Source organism: Xiphophorus maculatus, chromosome 1 (assembly GCF_002775205.1).
Source record: "Xiphophorus maculatus strain JP 163 A chromosome 1, X_maculatus-5.0-male, whole genome shotgun sequence".
NCBI classification, from domain to species: domain Eukaryota; kingdom Metazoa; phylum Chordata; class Actinopteri; order Cyprinodontiformes; family Poeciliidae; genus Xiphophorus; species Xiphophorus maculatus.
In genome coordinates, this window is record NC_036443.1 from 26,661,150 (window position 1) to 26,678,032 (window position 16,883).

General features: G+C 37.7%; 1 long non-coding RNA gene across 3 annotated transcripts; it reads left to right on the forward strand.

Annotated features, from left to right (window-relative positions):
• The first annotated feature begins 4,940 nt into the window (after positions 1–4,940).
• LOC111608685 lies at positions 4,941–16,185 on the forward strand. 3 transcript variants are annotated; one of them, XR_002752805.1, is made up of 7 exons: positions 4,944–5,013; positions 6,087–6,220; positions 8,288–8,338; positions 8,939–10,306; positions 10,389–11,094; positions 13,369–13,443; positions 15,610–16,185. It is a non-coding gene; the product is annotated as an uncharacterized LOC111608685 (long non-coding RNA). The 3 variants fall into 3 exon arrangements; XR_002752804.1 differs by having other exon boundaries at positions 4,941–5,013; positions 6,105–6,220; positions 8,939–11,094; XR_002752803.1 differs by having other exon boundaries at positions 8,939–11,094.
• The last annotated feature ends 698 nt before the right edge of the window (positions 16,186–16,883 follow it).

Here is a 16,883-nt window from a genome sequence, read left to right on the forward strand (position 1 = left end):
TTTAAATCCCACACAGCCCATAAGATTGGACAGCTGGTTTACATAAGCAGCAGTTATGACATCACTTCACACTGTTTTGTCTTGACCCGCCTGGGTGTGGCAGCAAAAACATTTCCCCCTCTGTGAATCAAATGGCAAACGATGTGATCATGACCCTTCCACAGTATCATTTCCACATATTTAAAATATACACAGTGTTGTTTATTTTCCTTCAAGAGAGCATAACTTGCTTATTTTTGAATGCTTTTATTTAGAAATTGCATCTCATTGCTTTCATTTCCACCCTGCAATGTCACTTTCAAAGATACATCAATAAAATATTTCCTTAGGACCAGTTTGCACAGCAGGAAAGGCCATGTTGTGCAAACTTGGACTGCAAATCTGTAAAAGACTGCTTATGGTTGATAAGTGGTGACAGGGTGCCCTTGTGGTGTTCTTTGCTTTGGATGCCAACTTTGTCTATGACTTGAAATAATGTTGCAGATGTTTTGCAGAACATCAGCTGGAAGTTTCCCTAAAGCACATGTCCCAGATCAGTCAAACATAGCGTGCTTTGAGGAGACAACTGAACTACTCAACAGATAGTTCAGTTGTCTTATTATCCTTATAAATGTGGCACTATTAAAAAGAGATAAACAGACTTTTCAAATTATTGTCAATAAAATATTCACCGATAAAGACCCACAAAATAGTCTTTCACAAATTATTTTTTTTAGTCAGATCTGTGCTGTTCAATTTGCTGTTCATGCAGGAGAAGAAAAAAGTAAGAGTGTCAAGATCTTTTGCAAAGTCGAAAACCTTTTTTGAAGTATTTCTCACAGAAACAACTAATGTTGATAATTAACAAAGCTAACAATAGCTTTTAAATTTAATGTTTTTGTTTTGTTACAGAAAAACATGACATCACATGCAGTTCAGTCCATAACTGAGTGAAGACCTTTGTGATTTCTTGAGTTTATAATTTTTCCACTCATTGACACTTGCACCCCAGGCTCTAAACACCCATAAACTTCACCTTCTACGTCTTTTCTTCTGTTTCTCCAAGCCTCGACCCACTCTCCTCCCATGTCTTATCCCATCCAGGCCTCAGTTTCCCCACCCTTCTTTTTCCTCCATCTTGCCAAGCGTAATGTGTGTGAAGTGGATTCTGGGATTATGTACAAAACTCAGCTGGTTGTTTTGATTATGCAGGGACTCCATCCTCATCGTAGTCACAGCTGCCAAATATCATATTTTACGTCTTTACGCCAAACCCCTTCCTTCTCTGCTATCCCACCACCCATCCCCCTTTTTTAACTCATTAATGATAGCATTACACTGGATGGATCAGGTGTTAAAGAATAGGAAACTTAATGAGACCCCAAGGTTTATGATCTGTGAATGTTCACATTCATGGAAAGGTTAAATGGTCAAATGTGACAAGAGAATTTATGAGGGCTTTTATTTTTTTATAAGAACAAATTTATGGCATCAAGTCACAATGTTGAAACATTTATATCACGTTATTCCTCTGAGAGAAACACACAAAGGAACAAATGTCTGCAATTTCTCTCATCTGCAGGAGAAATCCATGTGTTTGTTTTGTACTGACAGAGAGAATCCAAATTATATTTTCTGAAGATATTTCCTTATAACAGTACCATCAGGTATAAGTTATTTAACAATGTACTTAATTGTGTTACTATTGTGCTCTCTACATAACAGAGCTAGAAAAAGGCATTGGGAAATTATTTGTGTCACATTTTAAAGCAGTTTTTATGTACTTGCACCAAATGTTTACCAGATGGTTAACATTAGGGTTAAAGGCCAAAATTAGATGTCATGCCACAAAATATGGGAACTTACAAGAAAATATTTGAAAAGCAAAAAGATCAAATATGATGAAAGCCAATAAAGGTCTGTTTGGGAGAAAAACAAATTGTATTTGTTGCATGTATGAAGATGTTGCAGAACTGGAGAGCTCCTTCTGTAACAAACTGCTGAATCCTTGGTGTGCAAAGAAGCATCATCACAGATCCTCCCTCCCAGCAGATGTTAGACTTTATAAACGTCACTACTCCCCACAAACTGAAACTCATTAAGAGTTAACATTCTAGCTGTTGCTTCTGTTTTTTTATTTCAATTAATATTAACAGTCTGTTACTGTTTTCTGTGCACAAATATGAACATATTATACAAAGGCTTCACTCACCTCCAAATCCCAGATGCTTGAACTGAAAGTGAACTATAAGTTTTTTTCTTCTTTTTTAATCCCCGAATATGTCAATATGGACAGAAAGTAAACAGTGTGACAGCAACTTACAATGTAGTTCTGGATGTCATGTGAATAATTAAATCAACAATTAGGAGCAGAGACACTTAGACATAAAAAGAGTAATATTTGAAAGTGTTTCCTAAAACTTGGAGGAAATAAAATACAAAATGGAGATGTTTTTTCTGTCACAAAGTCAGTCAACACAACTCAACGACATTATTCAGCAAAACCCAGTTGTCATTAAAGAGACAGCTGTGATAGTGGAACTATATTTCTAAGACAAACCAAATGAAAACTTCAAGAATACTCTCCACATGAACTTAAAGGAATGACCTACATTTCAACAAGACAGCAAAGAAAGGGGCCCCTATGCACTTCTGCAACGAGATACAGGAACACATGGCAACTGGAAAGAAACAAGTTTTAAAAGTCTTCAAAACAATTTTAAAGATGGGGTCCAGTCAAGGGAGATTTCCCCTGTAAAACAAATGGGGCCCTATGGGGTTATTCACAGAAGGAAATTATGTGCATGTTCCTCTCCAAGCTGACATTCTTATGCGCCTCTATTCGATGAACAGCTTTTATCAGATGTTTGTAAAATTATTACGTAAAATTGCAGTTTCTGTGGATCATCTGTCTGGAATGAAGCATTTAACTGGAATTTTCCAAGGGACTAACGGGCAGCAAATAAATATACTTGAAAGACTGATTAAACCTAAGAAAACCCATATTTTACATTTGGTTTCCATAGACACCTCAACAACAAAATACAATAAAAACCTGAACCGATATCTGGTCACGTTTCTGTTCTGTTGTTGTCTGTTCCTAACATCTGTTTCAGAAAACAAAATGGAAAGACTTGTCTCATGTTTCCAGTGATACAATAGATGGCATGACACCTTCCAGTAAGCTGTAGTAAAAGTTTTTAGGTTCAACTATCAGAAAATGAAATCCTTGCAAAACATCACATTAGTGCTGCAGATGTATTTCACCCTTCATGCTTGAATTAGAGATGTAGTCTAAAGACTGTGTAAAAAGTAAAACATCAAACTATAATTTGGAAAACTTTTTGTTGTTTTGTTTCAAATAAGACCGCAGAAAATGATTAAGGATTAAAAGAAGTAGAACATGCAGTGGGAAAATGTAGTGGAAATGTGAAATTGTTGGGTTAGGATGCCCCCTGCTGTGCTAAGACGAGCAAACTTTCTATTCTAAGTTGAAATTGAGATTGCCAAATGTCTCAAACTGTCTACTTTGGGACATTTAACACTCATTTTGCACCTTGAATTGCCATATTGTTAAAAACGTGTATATAAATAAAATTAATTTGCCTTGCAATGAGGTTATGTTTGCTAAATGTCATGACATTTTTCATATATTTGCCTGTCACATTTAAAAATAAAGAAGAACAAAAGGAAACAATTGACCAAAATGTGTAGGCAGGAACATTATGATTCCACTTTGTGGTTTCGTTAGGATGGGAATATTTTATGAAAGTTTTTAAAATGTGTTGCTTGTATATTACATGCAGTCTGGGGAAGCTCCAACATTGAGGCACTGCTCATCAGGACAGTGTGTGTGAATATCTCCACAGCGGGCTGATGGCCACTAGGTAACTTTTGGTTTGATCACATTCATGGTTAGTCTTTGGATTATTATATAGACTTTTTCAGTTTGAAGCTTAATTATACAACAATGTTAATTTGATCACTTAATGTTTTCTCCATGTAAGCAAAGCATATCCGGTTGATATGCTTTGTTCACATCAACTGTAGTCCCCATGCCAAACCCACCTGGGTGATTTCTGACCAACCTAAACAGGTCCAGGTAAATTCAGTGAAGTTTTGCGAACCCCATATATTTAATGATAAATCGTTTTTAATAGTTATTACAGAGCAGCTGGTCTTAATGTTTGATCCTCAGACTGTTTTTGTCTCCTTTCCTGCTAACTTGGTGGCAAAATAAGTATTAGTGGCCATTAGCTGAGAAAAACATGCCTGGGAAATCAAACAGATTCCTAATTAGAAATTGCTATATACTCTGATAAACGTAATAGTATAAATTAACAAATGCTTCAAATATGATTTCGGCTTTGATTCACTTTCAGGCATCCCGCAAAACAAATATTTTTAAAATTTTCTTTTGCTTGTGCCCTAGCAGCTAATTTTCTAATGACAAAATCTCATCATTTGTGACTGTGATTAATGAGCTGTCCAACCAAAAGTATACACTAGTCACTGCAATTGCTTTTACTTTAATGAAAATATTAGCTCAGGCAGAGCTAACAACCTAACGCCTTTTATTGAAGCCTTTCTCTGAAAAAAGAAGAAAAGAAAACCAATTACCTAATTGACAATTGTCATGCCAAATAAGTTATCCCACACAAAATTTCCTTCCCAAGCATCGGGAGCGCGCACTGGAGAGGACCAGGGAATCCAAATAAAGTGCCTTGATTTCAACCACCTGGACGAGAGTAGAAGCGAATATTCTCGATGCATGGGCTCGCTTCCGCTCTGCGCCTGTTTGTAAACATGCGTCACGAGCATGTGATCAGGTCGACGCATTCTGCAGCGTCATCCAATGAGGGCACGGGGGTGTGTGCGCGAGGGCGTGGCCTGCGGGTGTTGCTGTGAAAATGTCGATGGGCAGGGGTTTTCGTAAGGGCAGTGGGGGACCACTCTGTTCTGAATAACAAGCCGAGAGGTTGGTGTGAGGTTACAGCACAAGCGGTGACAGAGCAGCAAGATGACGAGACCGCAGTGAGTAACACATCTCACCTTCCGTTTTATGGTCTTGCTGTTCCACTGAATCATCTTTCTATATAGATATATAGGTTAGAGTGCGTCTATGGTGGGCGGTGCTATTGTAATGATGTTTGGTAACGTGCTCTACTTAGTTTTTTTTTCCTCCACAGTATGTTTATATAATATACTCGTCAATCCTCGCCATAATTTCCCTTAAAACTGTTTTAAACGTCTTTATTTATCAGTGGAAACCTATAATAAATTAGGCATGGCCGCGACTGATCATGTGCGCAGTTTCAATTTTTCTTTTTCTTTTCTTTTCAGCATTGTTCAGCATTTGCAGTCGTACGCTTTCTTAAAACGTGAAAACTGAAAAGATCAGATTTGCGTGCGGATCTACGTCCTGTAGCAGTCAGAGGAGTTGGGTGGGATGGAGAGGTGCGCTGGATGCATCCTGCTGCGGGAGGATGTTGCGCACTTCAATTTACCAAGAGAGTGAGAGCACGGTGCATCCATGTGGTTCTGCGTAATCTCTGCAAATACAAATATTTGGGTTTATTTATTGCTCCTGCGGAATTTGACCCTTAATTCAATGCGAAGCTGCGGTTAACTACAATGACAAGTTGAAAAGTTACCGAATAAGAAGTAAATATGCTGGATTTCCCAAATGTTCACTTATTTAGGGAATAAAGCGGTACGCATTTTCTATGAGATTCCACTATCATGTCGCCTCCTTCCTTCTCGTTTAAGTCATATTATATATGACTTAAATATATATATATTTAAGTCATAATGAGCACATATATATATATATATATATATATATATATATATATATATATGTGTGTGTGTGTGTGTGTATATGTATAAAAGTCAGAATCAGCTTTCTTTTATAAAAGAAAGAAACTCTTATAAGTTTCTACTTATAAGAGTAAAACAGAAGAAGTTAAGAGTTTATAGTTGTTCTGTATTTTGATGCTGCGCCAGCACCTTGACTCAGCTCCATCCATCCAGAGGTTTCATACGCACTTCTTTTTCCCTCCCGATGTAAACAAACCACCACTCAGCAATACTTTTCTTTAACACAGGATGGCGTATTTCTGCAGGTTTGTACAGAATGCAAGAAAGTTACACCAAAACTGACTTAATGAAATGAGTCAGTTTTCATACTGGGAGGATGCAGTGCTACAAAGTAAACCGAGACCAAGCACCGGAAAAGGGGGTAAGTGAATGTTTTAGTCTTAATTTAATTCCAGGTCAGAACAATCTGTTCTGTTTTGAGGTAAAACAATGATATGAACCTGGGTTTTTTTTTTTGTTTTGTTTTGTTTGGTGCTTCAGAAGCAATAACAACAACAGCGTTTTTTTTTCTCTCTATGAAAAAAGTTTTTACATTAAATGAAAGATGAGAACACACTGGAGAAATAGCAGCAGTGCAGCAAAGCTGAATGAGTTTCAGTTTTCATGTGCAGGGTGTGGCCGTGGACAAATAAACAACAGTAGTTGTAAAACTACTTCTATTCATAAATGTGTTCATTTATATTTAGATATTAATTTATAAAAAAGTTTATTATGCATATTTAATTATGTTAGTATATTTTTTATTTATTAAAGATTATGACATTTCTAAATGCACCTATTTAAAAAAAGCCAAAAAGGCGGTGCAGCAGTCTTTCTGGCATTTAAAACTATGTGTACACACTAGTTTTTCTGTTTAGATGATAAATATTTTAATTTAACAATCTAAACACTTTTTTATTTTAATAGCACTCATATAGTAACTGCATTTTCTCAACAACATTAAACATTAAACATTTCTGGAATTGTGCTTATTGTTCCTTTTAATAGTCAAATACGATGTCAATAGAGCTGACTGGGCATCTTTCCAATGCAGGGATTAAGGTTTAGGAAGTGGAACAGGAACAGCTGATAGATGACATGGCTAAAATTAACGCACTGTCCGCTGGATGAGAAACAAAAATAGCAGACAGGAAGAGTCGACACGTGGATGCATCAGTAAATCTGTTGCCGTGTGTGTGTCAGCGTAAACAAAAGGCACTTTTTTATTTCTGGTTTGAATCAACAAAGCCAAATTTCCTGAAATGAAAATATTTTAACATTAAACCTAATTTTCAGGTACTTGTACAATCAAAGTCTTGGAAACTTTTTACATGTTCTGCCACTTTGTACCTCAAACTTCAGTGAATTTTGTTGAGATATTACTTGATGGACCAATACAAAGTAGTCTGCATAAAATGATACAAATTTCCTCCAAAACGTTCCACATAAAAAAAAAAATCAGACCTGTATTTGCATTCAGCCCCATTTACTCTGTTAGCCCAAAATAAAAAGGCACTGCAACCAAATACCTTCAGAAATCACTTAATTACTAAAAAGATTATAATTGCAGGAGAAGTGTTGACTCGGTGGGTTAATTACAAATGCCTGCCACACCTTTTAGAATTTACTAGAAAAAAAAAGGGAAAACCATGAATATTTTTGGATCCCCTTCAGTTATGTGCCACTTTGATGCAGACTATCTCACCAAAGCTCAATAAAACACATTAAAGTTCGTGTTTCAGTTGTTTCATTCTAGTTGTTTCGCGTAGAACTGCACTTTTGGACTGCTGAAATCTTTATCCTGGAAGGGGCAGGTAAACCTCCGTCCACAGATCAATACTCTCAGTCTGCACAGGGCGAACATGCTTTGATCATTCAGACCCATTTATGTTTCATTTATAGCTTCAGGTGAAAGGTGATTCTTTTAAAGATGCTCTCCTTTCTTTGTTTTGCTTTCTGGACCTGGCTATCAGGAGCCAAAATGAGAAGACATTTTATTATGTTAAAAATGGTTCCACAACAGAGTTGTCTTCACTTCACCTCTCAGCAGATCCAAACTCAGAATAAAACATAATCAGCTGTTTAGGAATTCAACCATTTTTATTTATTTTTTTTTTACTAATGACTAGCATCATTCTGATACAGTGAGTTTATTTACCCATTGTTTTTTTTTAGGACAAAGCTTGTGTTTCAGCTTGGCACATAAAGAGGACTTTATGCTTCAGAAATACTGACAGACCCAAAAAGTACAGCTTTGTTGCTGGTAGCACACAAGTCCATAAAAGAGACTGAATCAAGCTTGTTGCTCCTATTTAAATGCCAGGCTGATTGCAAACAAGTAGTTAAAACATTTTGCCCCATGAACATAAAAAATGTTGATACTAAAGTTATTGCTTGTGTCTAAGTTTAACTCTGTTTAACTTGTATCTTTTTTTCCCTACTGCTACAGCACCCCTGACCCACTTACGTTGGGAGCAAAAAAGCAAATCGTCCAATCAAGGTAAGGCAGCAATCACATCAGACGCAGCCTGAATGCTTAAAATAACTACTGCCAAAACAGACTATTTATAAGATGGGAACACAATCCTTTTTAAAGACAACACAACTTCCCATTTTCCATATAAATCTGTTAATTTTTCCTTTATCTATTCATCACAGTTCCTTGCCAAAGTAGACATTACCTTTTAGCTTTTCACAACTGGTCACATTACAGCCAGAAAAAGTATTTTATTGGGATTTTATGTAACCAACATAAAGTAGTACATATATGTCAATTAGAATTATTATTTGTATTCAACCCCCCTAACTCTATATAGAACCAAGTACAACCAATTCAGAAGCCACATACAGTAATTAATAAACAAGGTCCACCCATGTGGACTTTAGCATCAGTATAAAATACGATATGGTTACCTAAAATAGAAGTAATAAATAGTTCATATTGTCACTTTCGTTGTTATCACAATAGTACCACAGAATATCGTGAATATTGTAAGAAGCGTTTAAAATTTCTTGTCTGAAAGTAGCTGAAACTAAAGGGGAATTGAGTTTTTTCTTTTTAATTACGATACTTGATGAAACTGTGCTGTGTTTTCTTTAGGGATAATCTATGGTTGGTTGCACTGAAGAGGAAGTCCATGTGGTTGGTCGAATCATCGAAGTGTCAGACATGCATGCCTCACATGTGATGTACTTTCCTATAGAAGTAATATCAACAAAGAGTTTGTCTGAGCATAATATGCTGAAAGCGACGTACCTGTGACAGTAACATGTAAGCCAGGTACAGATTGAGTCAGATCCACATCAGGCGGCATTAAAAACAATATCTGAGTGCTTACGCAACCGATAAACACACTGGTGATGGTGTGCCTTTAAAACCAGTGGGTTGTCAGGTGATCAAGGCGGCTCAGACACAGGAGCCTGAGTGCGTCTGTAGCCGGGAGCAGAGCGCCAGAGAGGAGAGCAGCCGAGAGGGAGAGACCTGTTTAGAAAGGAACATGGGGGGGAGATGAGGACTCAGCTACATCAGAGTGGGGGGCCAGAGGCTCGTGGTGGTAGGGTCCCTTTAACTGCAGTCTGCTTGTGCTCACTTGCCTTGTGTGACAGCTAGCAAGTGTGTTTCTGGCTCAGCTTGATCAAGAAGCTGCGTTTGTGTAAGCCACAACAGTGGCATAAAAAAAAGCACAGAGAATTAAGTGCTGCGTCACACTCAGGAAGAGAAATAGTGTGATCATGCGCGCGTGTGCACAGCTGCGTGTGTGTTGGTGTGTACATACGCATTTGAGTAGACTCTGTTGTGTTTGTCTGGCAGTGGGTAGGGTGTGTGTGTGTGTGTGTGTGAGTTGGACGTAGCAATCTAATAGCAGTTCTGCTGTTGCAACAAGATGGAAATAAAAGGAGTGTGTGTGCTTTTCAGTGGTGAGCAGAAAGGAAGCGAAGGGGAGATACAGAGAGCGAGGGAGAGCAACTCCGAGTCAGTGCAAGAGAGTGATTTCGGATTAGTTGCTACGTCACTTTTTCATGTCGAGAGAAACAGAAGCTGAGATAACAGAAGCCCAGAGTCATCACCCGGAGGAGGCACGTTGCTTTTCGGACACCTTCAGCTTCTGCCCTCTTCTTCTTCTTCCTTGGTAGTTTTGATGTGCTCTACGTTTAGAGTGTGTGCACGTGCGTGTGTGTGTGTTGCGTAGTTTTTGTGAGCTGGTGCCTGAGTTTCAACATGGATGCTCAGGATTTGACACAGTTAGTTACTAGAGCTTGTTTTGATTGGTTGGTTAGGTGGCGCTGGTTGCGACAAACAGGTTAACAGCACGAATATTCAGTCTGGGATGTTTTTCAAAGAATTCATCGAGGTACAGCGCTGTTTTTCCCCACTCTCTCCTCTAGTAATATGGGTGATTTTTTTTTTTTGCGAATAGGTTAAAATAATCAATGACGGTGCGGTCTGACCCTCCTACTATGCAGTCAGGTGACACATACAGCAATTCAAGTGAAGTTACATAATAAACGTATCTGTTAATGTCGCATCATGTGCGTCTGTATTAAAATAGAACCAGCTCTGGACTCTTCTGGTTAACTCTGCTGAAGTTGATGGAAAGAATCAGCATCCAGACTTGGAGGCAGAGGCTGCTGTATGTTGCTGTCACATACCACTCCGTATCTGGTGATACTTTCATCATGTGAGTTGTTTTCACCCGCCAGAGCCATTGGGATCTGGCAAAACCCTTCCCGAGACACATTTGTTTCTGCGTAGTTAGGAGAGACAGAGATGGTGACGCAGTCGCTTTTGGGCTGGACTTTGCTGCAACCGGCTAGTACCTCTCCTTTTTCCTCTCAGTCTGTTTATCTGTGTGCCTATCTATCGGTCTATCCGTCTCCTGGAGAAAGGAGGGGGTAAGTAGGTTTAAATGTCATGGCTCTGGATCAGAAACAGATAGAGAAGAAGAAGAGAGAGGGAGGGAGAGAAGGAAAGAGAAAAACATAAGGTGGAGAGGAAGCACAGAGGGGTGCTGAGATGAACCAAAACAGAGAAAAGTTGTAAACCTTGTTCTTTTTTGTGACTTAGCTTTGGCTTCTCTCCAATGTACATGCACTGGACTGGACTTCCTAAAGCTGCTGCATCACAAGCCTTCATGCCAAGGCTGCATTCTCATTGGATGGGAGGAGCTTCCCAGGCTTCACAGCATTTCATTGGCTTAAAAGAACAGGCAGCTGACATTCAACCTCTGATTGGCTGGGATGCATTGTTTTCTCACAGTAAGGTTTAGCACTCACTAGAACACTTTTCTGTGAATACATGACTTAGTTATTGCATAGTGGTTCATTGTTGACATTTATTGATTTTAAATGCAAAAAACAAAAGAAATTTCAATGATAAATGCAATGAGAGTTTGTCCTATGCTTAAATTACATTATTCAAAGACATTTTAAGATGCTCTTCATTCCATATCTTAGAGGAGGAGGAATAACAAAACAATTTCATATCAAGTGAGTCACTCTTCCAGGAACCTTCCCATGAATTCTCAGTGACATATGAGTTCCTTTCTAGGAAACTAAAGAGCTAGTTGAATTCATACTTTTCTGGACTGTCAGTAAAGGGAATCTGCTGGTTATAGCACAGCGTTTCCTGTTCATGGTAGAAATTTCAGAAAAAGCTCCAAGATGAGAGAGAGTTTTAAAAAAAAATGTTTTTCCTGGCTTGATCCCCAGTATGCAGAATATGCAGCGTTTCTGAGACGTTCAAAGAGCATCTGCTGCTTATGTTCTGCATTGCAGTCGCTGCCTGTGCTAATGGCATAGCGTACTTTGTACCATTACGCAGCTTTGGTTTAAATTTTAGTCAACGAATCTTAACTGTGGTGCTTACAATGTGAAGTCCTGAGGATTTAGTTTTATTATTAAAATATGACCTGACATTTCCAGATTTTCACAAGCTCTAAAAGAATATTAGAGAAAGAAGAGCTTGATCACATTTTCATAGAAAAAAAATCCTCTTTCAGTATCTGAGAAACTGCTTTATATTGAAGACGAGAGACTAAATACCTAAACAGTTATTAAAGTTTTAATGATTCACCTTACAATGTGCTATGTAGCAACTCTTGGAGATTGTTGATGTTATTCGGATGCTTTATTTAGATTGCTCTTTAATGTAAGAAGATATAAGAATATGCTTAAAATCACTTGTTTAATCATTTCATTCACTTCCTGCTGTGAAAAGTCATTAATTATTTAAATTCGGAGTAAAGCTACTGCTCACTACTGCATGAAAGAGCAATTAATGCAAAACATGTTATTATGATTTTAAAACAAAGACTGGGTCATTATACAATTGACATTTTTAACCAGCTTTAGCATCTTATATTAGGGATTAGTGCGGTTTCATGGAAACAGTATTCTTTGGTGTATTCTTTCAGTAGGATAATGTTCTTTGCTAGAAGGCTCAGAACGGTGTACTAGTACCAAACAAGATCTTGGTTTTGACTTGGTCTCCAGATGCCACAGATCTCTAATCCAATTGATATGTATGATGCGCTGGAGCAATAAGTCTAATTTGCTGAGGAGAGGATCACACTTTGTGAAGTCCATCTTTTGTTGGATCAGGCCTGTTTTGGCTAAAAAAAAATGGGCCCAGCGCACTGTTAGGCCAGGGGTTATAATGTTATGCCTGATTGATGTATAAAGAACTATGTAGAATTACTAACGGTCTGTAAAGTACCATTGTACACAATCAGTTTATATTAAACAAAACAAGTTTTCATAAGTTAATTGCTTATCTATGTGTTTCACTGCAGTGAATTCTAACACAGCAGTAAATCTCCAAGAGCAAACTTAAAAATTTACTGCTGTGTTAAAGTTTCTCTATAAATATGGACCTGTATTTATCCCCACTGATTTCCCTTGTGTGCTCTGCAGTCTCATTGCAAATGTGTCGTTTATCACTCTCCCAAGGCCTCCTGTCCCTTTAAATCTTTTATAAGCGTTACACAACAGGTCGAGTAGCACACAAGCAACAAACAACCCGAAAAAGAAAACTGACAGGGCAGGGTGGAGCGAGCCAGGCAAAGGAATCAGACACCTACCGCCAGGGAGGCCCTCTGATCAGAGCTGTCACTGTGGCTACCATGCAAACAGACTCAAATACAACATCTTAATAGTCCCTCACGGAAACAAACAGCTCGGCCTTGTCCACCTGAAGCCTGATAAATGGCTCGTAAATGCTGTGGGAAAGAACCTGTTGTGAATGTTCTAGGCTGGGACAGGATTCACTTGATTTACCTGCTTGTAAAAATTACGGTTTTTCAATAGCTTGTTCACCTGTATATTAACAGCAAAAACTTTAGGGGTAAAGAACAAGGAAATTAGAGATGGTTGGTTAGTTTTCTACTTAGTTGAGGTACTTGGCAACAAGTCAGTGAACTGGCCACTACCTGTCCTTGCCCCACCCTCTCTGTGCATTGTAGCTTTGCTTCTGCGTCATGGCTCTCATTGCCAGCAATTGACTGCTACTTCCTTTCTCGTTTCCTCTTGTAGCGGCTGGAGACGAACAAACTATCCTCTATTCTTCCAAGCGACAGAGAGAACGGGATTAATCTCGTTTGTCTGCAGGTGAGCCTGTAAGCCAGAGGTATACAACACAGAGGAGGCATTTAGAGTGCATATGCTGTTGTTGTTTGGTCCTTCACACATCCATGTAGCTTGGATTATATATCAGATGACTTGTGTGGGTGTGTTAGAGGGAAAAGAGTGACTGAGAAGTGCACGGGTGCTTTTTTAAAGTGTTTTTCCACTTAATCATTTGCTTTTGATGTCTTTATTTACTTCATTTGTATCCCTTAATTCAGATTTTTAACAGACTATGAACCAGATTCCATAAACCTGTATCTTAAACCACCCTGGAGCTCATGCTGTGGGTCAGTGGAGGTCCTTGCATGATTGACACTACTGTATGTGCAAACCCCTGAATGAATCTGTGTTTTGCTGATTAACGTGTAATCAACGAAAAGGTAACTACCATCTATGCTTGATTACATTATTAACAGTGGCTTTTGTTCTTGTCTTGTTGCTAAAGGTGTATTTATGATTAAAAAAAAGACATCAACATGTTCATTTTAGATTTTTTACAAATAGAATGAAGGGGTTTCTCTTTCAAACAGATTTAAACTTTTTCCGTTTACTGTACAAAAAGTCAGTTCAGGTTTTACTTAGCTTTTCAACTAGGTGATCAAATGCTGTCCAAAGTACATAAAAACGGTCAAATAGTCCTTTAAATTTAAGAATATAAATTTTAGAGTCTATAAAAGAAGGCTAAGGTTTTTTCATTTTCTCGTACAGTGTTTACGCCACGTCTTATTTGCATAACTATGTTGACTGGATATGCAAATAAACAGCAGAAAGCATGTCTGCGGGGCACATGACTGAAAACTTTTTTCCTCTTCAAGCTTCCGCACTGCCCCCTGACACAATAATGCCCTGAGGAACGAGCCTTTTTGAAATCAAAAACAGCTGCTGACTCAAATCGTGAGCTTCACCAGTCACCCAACCTTTAAGGTTGATTCTATGTACATCACAGGGGAATGCAGTGCCCCCCTAGACGAATTACACCTAAATCATCACTGCTGGTGATCCCTTACAGACTCTGAAAGCCTAACTTTTGACCCTCATCTTGTTATTTAATGTGCCTTTAATTTATTTGGTAAAACACAAATCTGTAGAACTGTCCTGTTTTAGGCACTAAAGTCTCCAAATGAAGCAGCTTTTAACTTTGACTTTACTTCTAATGCTCCCAACAGTGCAGTATTATAAATATTACTGATGTCAGCAGTCCCAGCTGAAACAGAGAACCTGTGTATAACTCTGTTGTGAGTAAATGCCATGCATCTCTGAGTCATAGTATTGTGGGTGTTTGGTTTATGCATAATTCACATCTGCAGACAAAGAGTGAAATAAATGACTTAGTTTTCATCCACAAAAATATGCATTTGTATATAACTCCTACACCTCAACAAGATTACATTATGTATGACTAAGCAAGCTTGACTTGAAGTTACTGCAGATTTGAAAATGTGTGGATTTGCTTCCAGGATTCATCCATATCTTCCCAACTCTACTTTTACTGTATCTATCAGATATGTTATAGTGGTTACAATAAGTATAAATAGATGAGGCAAGTTATTGAAAAATTATTCTTGAACCTCAACATGTTCATTCACATGACAGCTACAAATTTTCTTTTTTTTTTAAACTTCACTGAGAAATATGGTGTACATAGTTGATGGGAAGATTGATTGATGTAGATATAGAACAACTGTGGAGGAAAACTTGCTAGAGACACTTGTGTCTGGGAGGCTACAATAGAACAGTGTAGATCAAAAATATACAGTATGTCGTTGTTAGAGTGACCCAAATTCTGGACCTAAATCCAGATGAAAATATGTTGCAATACTTGAAAGTGGATATTTGCAGAAAATCTCCATGCAGTCTAACTGAGCTTGAGACACTTTGGAAAGAATAGACAAAAATGTCTAGCCTTTAGAAGTGCAGAATTGCTAGATAAACCTACGTATATACGACATAAAAGTTGCAGCAAAAGGTGGTTCTACCATCATTGCATCAGATGGGCTGCATACAAAACCATGCCACAATCTTATGGCATGGGTATATTTCCAATCATATGTCTGATAAAGACTGTAAAAAAAAATCTGTTTATTTAATTATATATTTATAATAAATATATATAAATATATATATATATATATTTTTTTTTTTTTTCAGATTCCACTGAATATTCCACTCTGATGATGGATTTTACCAGAGGTGCCCCCTTTGGAAGCTGGTTTCAGATGGTGGCTTAGAGTGTTGTCATCTGTCTAGCACCATTTGAAATCAGTGTTCTTTGGGTGGGAAGTGTTTCTTTGCACTGGCAGAAGGCAGAAGCAACAATGAGCCCATCACCATAGATATGACGCTGTAAAGAAACACACACAACTCTCTGAGGCTCCCTCCTTAAAGAACATCAAGTCTCTGAGCTACAAATCATGTCTACCAAGATGTTTTTCACTTTTCAAGTCCCTTTGTCCTCTCTCCAAGGTTGACTGATTTCTTTTGGTGTTCAGAGTCTGTTTCTCTTTCTAGCACCATTTGAAATCGGTTACAATGAAGGACAGATCTCATCATACCTTGAGGAGGAAACTCTGCTGCATTGTGGCCTTTCTTGGATTGGGTGGAGTGAAACTTGACATTAAGGCTATAAACTAAGAAAAGCTACATGGATGTGCATGTGCATGTAGAGGGGTTATGTTAGATTAATTTTAATAAGTATGAAATAAAGTGTCATGTTACTTAAATTCATTAGATTTGAAGCTATTCCTCTTTTATCCACAAGGTGGCAGTATGATATTGGGGCATCGAATGTCCACCAAGCTTAGCAAAACCCACACCAAGTCTAGCTACAGATATAAATTGGACATGGTGCGTTGTAACTGGATGTATCATATGAAAGGCATGTTTTAAAATCTGGTATTTTCAGAATTTCATTGACTGCCACATAAATGCTTATTTAATTAAATTTCTATTGAAAAAGTGGTGATAGTACATATTTTAAGCAGGGCATACATATTTGTACTCAATATTAAGTTCATGCAGGTTACTCATATGAAATGTTTTAAGAAAATCAACCAATAGCTAAGAGTGTAAGTAATTATTTTTAACATTAATTAAGCTAATATACATTCACAAATTATTACCTGAGCGAAGAAAAACAATTTTTACTACCAAAAACGAAATTATATACAAACTACAACTGCAATGAAAATTTATGACTAGGGAGTGAAGGTTTACTAGTTTAAAGGCATAATATATATTTAAGATTGTGGCACTGTGAGTCTTTCAAAAACCTAAGGAAATATGTTTGAAATGATCTTCAAAAGTAGCTAAAGTAGGTTAAAGTTCACAGTGGAAGGCATGCCTCAACACTGCTCTGTTTATATTTGGAAAGCTACCTTTGTTCTAAGCTTGTTTACTTGTTCTTGAAACACTATACTGTACAG